The 8,007-nt window shown below is 55.8% G+C and overlaps 1 non-coding gene across 1 annotated transcript; it reads left to right on the forward strand.

The window, feature by feature from the left end:
- The first annotated feature begins 6,148 nt into the window (after positions 1–6,148).
- On the forward strand, positions 6,149–6,220 carry TRNAQ-CUG (transfer RNA glutamine (anticodon CUG)). The gene has a single exon. It is a non-coding gene; the product is annotated as a tRNA-Gln (tRNA).
- Positions 6,221–8,007: the final 1,787 nt, after the last annotated feature.

An 8,007-nucleotide genomic window follows, 5' to 3' on the forward strand; every position in this document is an offset into this window, starting at 1 on the left:
TGGGAAGCAGTGAGCACCCCGGCCTGGGAGTGGCCAGCAGGAAGATGTATGCCAAGTGGCGCAAGTGCGACCTGGTTGAGCTGTGCAAGCAGAGGGGGCTGCACAGAGGGAGGCTCACAGAAGACCAGCTAATTGCCCGGCTGGAGGAGGGAGATCACTTAAATGAACTGATCACTGTCTCTGAGGGAAGCAGCCTGATAGATGCAGCGCAGACACCAGTGTCTGTCCCCACTGGGAGTGGTCAGCCGGCGGCTGAGGGCTTCCCGAGACCCCCCCTTCCTATGGCTAGGGGAAGGGTCAGGAGGAGCCCAGCGAATACCAAGGGCACCGTGACACCCCCGGCCAGCAGAGGATCCTCCCAGCAAAGCTCACCCACCAGCAGGGGATCGTCCCGGCGACGCTCGGCATCCGTGGAGCAGAAGCGGCTGGAATGGGAGAGCTAAAACTGAGAGAGCTGGAGGATCGTGAGCGACAGAGAGAACATGAAGAGAGACAAAGACAGCAAGAACAGGAGGAAAAAGTGAGAAAGAGGGAATATGAAGAATAACAGCGTCAGTATGAGCTAGAACTGGCTCGGCTGAGGAACAGAGGGGCCCCCAACTGCAAAGATTGAGGGGGGCCCAGGACTGCGCGGAGCTTTGGTAGGTGCATTCTGCCTCAGAATAAGGAGGGGGAGGACATGGATGACTTCCTGGTTGCCTTTGAGATGGCCTGCGAGCTGCACCAGGTAGATCCTGTGAACAGGCTCCAAGTTCTCACTCCCTTACAGGACCCCAAGGCCATGGCATTGTACCGCCAATTGGGAGATGCTGAGAAACGGAACTACGAACTATTCAAACAGGCCCTGCTGCGTGGGTTCAGGTTGACTCCTGAGATATACCGAGAGAGTTTCCGGGGTCAATATAAAATCCCTGAGGTCTCATACCTGCTACTAGCCATCCGCATGGAGTGATAAACCAGCAAGTGGGCCAGTGGGGCCCAGATGAAGGGGGACCTGGTTAAACTGCTAGGACTGGAGCAACTGTATGAGCAGTACCCATCCGACCTGAGGCTGTGGTTGAGGGACCAAAAACCAGAGGACCCGCAACATACAGGGCGGCTGGCCGATGAGTTTGTGAAGATCCCGGTCGGTAGGTGGCAGGGAGGAGTCCCAAAGGAACAGGCCCACAGCAATGCAGAGAAAGTCTCATCCTGGGACCTCCCAAAGAGGTAATAGGGAGAATCCCGTCCCAAGGAGAACACCCAGGGACACGGCTCAGAAAGGTTGCGGCCTCAGAACAAGCCAGCTAGAGAGAGAGCATGTCTCCATCACTGTCTCAGCTGCTGAGTTCCAGGCTGAGTTGCAGAAAAATCCCTCATTCTGGTGGTAGATTTCGCCACTCGCAACCTCGAGGCGGTGGCCTTGTCCTCTATCGAAGCAGACACCGTGGCAGATGCGCTGCTGACCATTTTCAGCCGGGTGGGGTTCCCCAAGGAAGTCTTAACGGACCAGGGGTCCAACTTCATGTCGACCCTGCTCCGGTGCTTGTGGGAGAAATGTTGGATCCGGCACAGCCAGGCCTCAGCGTATCACCCCCAGTCCAATGGGTTGGTGGAAAGATTCAACGAGACGCTGAAGATGATGCTAAAAACATTTATGAACCAGCATCCGCAGGACTGGGACAAGTACTTACCTCACCTGCTGTTTGTGTATAGGGAGGTGCCCCAGGAATCTACTGGGTTTTCGCCTTTTGAACTGTTATAAGGGTCGGGGCGATGCCTTCTGTTGCCGACACAGAGGGTGCCCAAGGCAAGCAACAGTGGTTCGTTGCCCAGAGTGCGAAGCGCCAATGAACACACACCAGGGTGGAGAAGCAAGCAAAGTTTATTGGGAACTCAAAGTGGTGCAAGGAGACGAACGTCTCAAATCATGCACCACTACACAAGCAGCTTTTCCCCTTTTATACTTTTTTTTCTCTTTCTTCTTTCTTCCCCCACCCTGCCCCTCCTCCTTCCTCCCCATACCAATTAGGTAAGCGCAGGTGCATTATGTAATCTTGGCCACGGCAGCTCGTTAGTAAGTTTTCCTTCTGCAAGTTACCTTGTCCTTCTGCTAAAGGTGCACAGGCCTTATCACTACTGCCTTAGAGCGGTTTTAGCTGTGCTGCAACTGATAACTTACTGTTACACATTTCATTTCACAGCTGCTAGCTTTCTAGATCAAGTAGAGTTCAACATGGAGGCGCTTTGGTTCACTAAGGCTTAGATTTATGCCTAGTGACACCAACACTGGGGAGCGGCCGTTCCTGCGGGGGTGGGGCGCTGCCTTCCCTCCTTAGCTGTGTCAGGGGACTCGGGAGTGGCCGTTCCAGCGGGGGTGGGGTGGGGTGTTCCCTCACCAGCTCTGGGAGGGGACAGGGCAGTGGCCGTTCGAGAGGGGGAGGGGCGCTGGGCTCCCGACCCAACTCTGGGAGGATACAGGGGAGGGGCAGTTCCAGCAGGGGCAGGGCACGGACTTCCGTTCCCAGCTCTGGGAAGGGCCTGGGGAGTGGTGGTTCCAGCCGGGGGATGGGGACGGGGACGCTGGCTTCCCTCCTGTCATAAACAGATGGTTAAGGGTTAATGTCTCTTTTACCTGTAAAGGGTTAAGAAGCTCAGTGAACCTGGCTGACACCTGACCAGAGGACCAATCTGGGGAGAAGATACTTTCAAATCTTGGTGGAGGGAAGTCTTTGTTGTGCTATTTGTTTTGTTCTTTGTTCGCTGTTGGGGCTAAGAGGGACCAGACGTGCAACCAGGTTTTCTCCAATCTTTCTGAATCAGTCTTTCATGTTTCAAAGTAGTAATTATAGCCAGGAAACATGGATCAATCTTATGATTGTTTTCTTTACTTGTAAATGTGTCTTTTGCTGGAAGGATTTTTACCTCTGTTTGCTGTAACTTTGAATCTCAGGCTAAGCGGGTGGGGAGGTCCCTCTAGGCTATATAAATCTGAATACCCTGTAAAACATTTTCCATCCTGATTTTACAGAGATAATTTCTTTAATTAAAAGCTTTCTATTTTAAGAACCTGACTGATTTTTTTCCTTGTTTTAAGACCCAAGGGGATTGGGTCTGAAGGCACCAGAGATTGGTGGGAGGTAAAGGACCGGGGGGGAGGTTAATTCCTGTTTGTTTTAAGATCCAAGGAGTTTGGATCAGTGTAGCCTCTCAGGATAACCCAGGGAGGGGAAAGTCTGTGGGGAAAAAGAGGGAAGGGAAGGCTAGTTTCTCCTTGTGTTCAGATCCAAGGGGTTTGGGTCTTGGGTTCCCCAGGGAAGGCTTTGGGGGAACAGGAAGTGTGCCAAACACCATATTTTTGGTTGGTGGCAGCGTACCAAATTTAAGCTGGTAATAAAGATTAAAAGTGATCATGCAGGTCCCCACTTCTTGGACGCTAAAGTTCAAAGTGGGGAAAGAACCTTAATACCCCCCAAAATGGACTTTGCCTGGGTGGACTCGCTGTGGGAAGCACACGGAGGGTCAGAGGATGCTGAATGCTCCAAGGAGAGACCCAGGAGGTGAAGACGTGTGAGCTTCTTACCCTAAAAACTTCTGCTCCAAGGGAGAGGAGGCTCCTCAAAGTCCTGACTGGATTTGTGGGGAGCAGTTCCAGAGCATCGCCCATGGTCTCCGTGACAACTGGTGGCAGAGGTGGGATGTACTGCACCCCGTGAATGGCGCTGCTTGCAGTAAGTGACTGGGGAGCAGTAAAACAAAGGAGGGATAATGAGAACCAGGCGTGCCGAAGGCTCAGAGAGGGACGGTTTCAGGGAGCGGTTAACCTCTGGGAGTGTGTGACCAGCGAGAAGGACTGTTGGAGTAACAGGGTCCCCCTGAGGATTGCAGCCAGCAGTCTCAGGGGCGGAGGAGCTTGCCGCTCTGCCCTGGGAGAGAGGATTTTAGCAGTAGCAGGGTTCCCCTGGGGATGGCAGGAGCAGTCCCAGGGGCGGAGGAGTCTGCAGCTCGACCCTGGCAAAGAGGTGGTGACCACGAGAAGGGCTGGCACACCAGGGGTTCTTCCTGGAAACCATGGGGGAGCCAAGAGCACACAGGCCTGTCAGTCCAGAGCCACTTGGGAACGGTGAAGTGATGGCCTATCACCATCTCCTTGAGAAGGACATTGTGATCCTGTGTACAAAGAGGGTTACGCACGGGGAAGTTCACCAAGGCACAGTTAATCGTGAGTGGGAAGAGAAGGACACGTCTGAGGAGCAGATTCCTGACCCAGATGGGGCTACAAAAGTATCTGGGAGCAGCTGGAGCAGCAGCCAGACATCCCCGAGAGTTTGGTCCCCAACCAGACGATGGTTTTCACGATCGGGTTCCCCATCAGGGGATCAAAGACATATGGGATGGGAGCAAAGCCTGAGAGTGCGAGAGGATTGTGAGAGGAAGAGCCTGAGGAAAAGCTGCAGGAGAAGCAGCAGCAGCATGGACTGGGGATGGTGGAGCAGAGAGACATAGGGGGCTGCCCAAGGGTCAGTGGGGAAACATGCATGGGGTGGAGAGACCCTGGGATAGAGAGAAATGTGGTGGTGCAGCCGCAGATGCTGAGGGGCTGTGGGACCTGGGTGAAGGTCCCCAGGAGGGAGAGATGCTCCCCACCCCCCCTGCACACCGGAGAGGGGGCTCACGCTGGCTCTGAGGCTGTGACTAAAGCAAGGAGCTTGCTGCCTGCCCCCACTCGAACCGCCACTCCCCAGGCCTCTCCCACAGCTGGGGAAGGAAGCCAGCACCCTGCCCCCGCTTGAGCGGCCACACCCCAAACCCCTCTCAGAGCTGGGGAGGGAAGCCAGCACCCCGCCCTTACTGGAACTGCCACTCCGCAGGCCCCTCCCAGGGCTGGGGAGGGAAGGCAATGCCCCTCCTCCACTCGAACCGCCACTCCCTGCTCCCTTCCCAGAGCTGGGGAGGGAAAACCCACGCCGGCACGAACGGTCACTCCCCAGTCCCCTGGCGGAGCTGGGAGGGGAACGCAGCGCTCCACCCCCACAGGAACGGCAGATCCCCAGTCCCCTGGCAGAGCTGGGGAGGGAAGGCAGCGCCCTAATCTCGCAGGAACGGCCGCTCTCCAGTCCCCTTGCAGAACCGGGGAGACAACCAAGTGCCCTGCCCCTGCTCGAAGTGCTGCTGCCCAGTCCTCTTGCAGACCTGGAGAGGGAAGGCAGCGCTCCTCCCCCGCAGGTTTGCACACTGGCCATGGCCATGGCCGGGAGCGCAGCACAGAAGCTGCTCCAGCCCTGCAGCCTGCGGGGCAGCGCAGTGGGGCTGGGGGCAGCACGGAGCAGGCAGGGCCCAGGTGGGCGGGGGGCGGAGACACAAGTGGGGCGGACACGCTCCTGCCAGGAGCTGCCTGATTCACCCCCTGCCCGGGAGCTGCAGGAGGGGCCCAGATCATGGCTCGGCTGCAGAGCTCGGAGCCCAGGCTGGGCCAGGAGTGAGGGGATGGGAGAGCTGGGGGTGTAGCGGAGGTTGGAGCCGAGAATTGATTGGAGATGGGGCTGTGCCACTTCCGCTTGGCGGCAGGGGGGCCCTCTTGCTTTTTTTATTTGCTCCGCCCCCCACATCCCAATATTTCATCTTGCCATCTGGTCACCCTAGCCTGATATGAAGAAGGATGTCTGGACCAAGGGGCCAGGGACTGGCCTTTGCTAGAGAAACCACTGTCAAGTTTTAGCCAGTTAGGACAAGTCAGCAAATAAGAACCACCTCAGGTATCAGTAACTGCTACAGGTTGCAAATTCCTACATGCAGCAGTTTCTGGCACTACACCTGCACAGCTCTGCTCCCTGGCTCTTCTCGGGCTCCTGCTCTCTCCTTAGCTCTGTCCCACTCTCGCCCAGGCAGTTCCAGCTCACATGGAGGATGGGACCCCCTGGCCTGGTGACTCTCTCATTACACTGCCTGGCCTGTCAGTGCGGCTAACTTGGAGCTTTGGCCTCTCCCCACTGTCAGTCTCAGAGTCCTGATTTACCATTGATCCTTCCCCCTTCTATTGGTGCTGGGAACTAGCCAACCATTCCGCTGCCCCTCAAACACACACACTAAGTTTTAGTAAAGGGCCAAGAGCCCCCTTACACAAGCAACCCATGAGGGTCACCGATGTGCAGAGAAGACAGCCCAAGCTGGTCCCATGGTGTAATGGGCAGCACTCAGGACTCTGAATCCTGTAATCTGAGTTCAAATCTCAGTAGGACCTTGTGTTGGTTTGTGGTCATAGGCGGCAGGTTATATACATTTGCGGTGCTCGGGCTCCAGGAATATTCAGGGCTGGGGGCCCTGCTCCAGCAATATTTGGAGTTGGGTCTCTTCCCCTGGGCCCTGGCACCCCTCCCCCTGCTGTGGTGCATCCCTGCCTGACAAAAAGCAGCAGGGGCCTGTCTCCTGTCTGCTCCTGGTACTGGAGTAGAGGGATTCTGGGCAGAACTGCTGCCCTAGAGTCCTAGTGCAGGCTGCCCTGAGCCTCTCCAACATCCCCAACCCTGAGCTCCCTCTGAACCCTGATACTCTGCCCTAGTCCTGAGCCCCTCCTGCATCATGAATCCCTCATCCTCAGCCCTATGCTCCCTCCCAGAGGGTGCACTCCTTCCCACCCCCAGAGCCTGCACCTCTCACCCCTTCCTACGAGACTGCACCCAGCATCCAAACTCCATCCTTAAAGCCTGAACCCCTCACCCCTCCTGCACCCTAATCCCCAGCCCAGGATCTGAAGCCCAGACCTCCCTCCTAAATCCCCTCCCAGAGCCTTAGGCAGGTGGGGGTGGAGTTTGGGGGCAGGTTCTAGGCACCACCAAAATTTCTACAAACTTGCCACCGATGCTTATGGTAACACCCCAGAGGTTAACTTCCCTGTCTCCAGCTGTGTAAGAGTGAATCTTTCCCCTCCTGCTGGGTGTCTCACACCTCCTAGAGCCAGGTCTTTGGCTGGGATGGCCACAATGGGTTAGGGCTCTAGAACTTGTTACCCTGATAGTTGGGATTCTTGCTGCTGCACCTGATGTTCACAAGCTTGGCCCTTTTGCTTCCTACCACACTTTTCCTCTGGCCCATATGGCGCTTGAAGAAAGGAGTGACAGGGCTGGGATTAATAGTCAGGGCTTGGCAGGAGGAAGACTCCCAGACTGGAGCCCCACACACCTTCCCTCCTCCAGGCACCTAGAGCAGAGGCAGCCCAGCTCTGTCCGCTGGATACCTCAGCAGTGTAGGCGAGTTCGTGTAAATACAGTCTGGTCCCAAAGCCTCCTCTCAACCCTGGTCATCAGTAGCTGCCAGGGGAGAGCTCATTCACACCTCGCTTACAAATCATCATTTGAAATTCTAAGGTTTGCCAACACTGCTGAAGCCAATGCACCGACATTGTCAGCAAACACAACAGCTGAGTGAGGAAACCTGGCTTTGTCCAGACTTTCCAAACCTATTTTACTTTCTCAGGTACAAGTTGTTTTCATACGTTGTATTTGCTTTTAAAGTGTGTTAACGTTTCTATTTCCATTCAAATTTGCAACCAATGACAACATTGGCAACGCTGCATGTAACTACCTGACCACTGAGGGAGGGGGGGTTCGGGAAATTCGGGAAGGGGGTGCACAGCCCCCTGATTGGGGGGCGTATAGGGAATGCCCAGTTTCACTGAATTGAGTCTCCTACTGCAGCACCTCAGTTGGTTACATCAGAGAGGAGCTGCAGTGTCTAGGCAGTGGGATGCCTGTGCCTTTAAGAGCCCAGCCCTGGGAAGCCCATGCTGAGAGGTGCTGCCTGTGAAAGGGGAAATAAAAAAGCCCTCTGCTCCCCCCACCCATGTTTGCAAACACTGGAGTCTCAGCCCACCGGGATAATTGTTACCCCTCTGCCCCTGCCTGTGTCAGGGTTTAACCCTCTGGCAGCGCCTCCCTCTGGGCTTAACTCTGGCTCCTTCCCCCCTCCCTGACTTTGCCCTTCAGCCCCTCTCCTAACTCTGCCTCCAGCTGCTTGACCCCCCGACCAGTC

The sequence above is a fragment of the Gopherus flavomarginatus genome (genome assembly GCF_025201925.1).
Source record: "Gopherus flavomarginatus isolate rGopFla2 chromosome 13 unlocalized genomic scaffold, rGopFla2.mat.asm SUPER_13_unloc_3, whole genome shotgun sequence".
In the NCBI taxonomy this organism is placed as follows: Eukaryota; Metazoa; Chordata; order Testudines; family Testudinidae; genus Gopherus; species Gopherus flavomarginatus.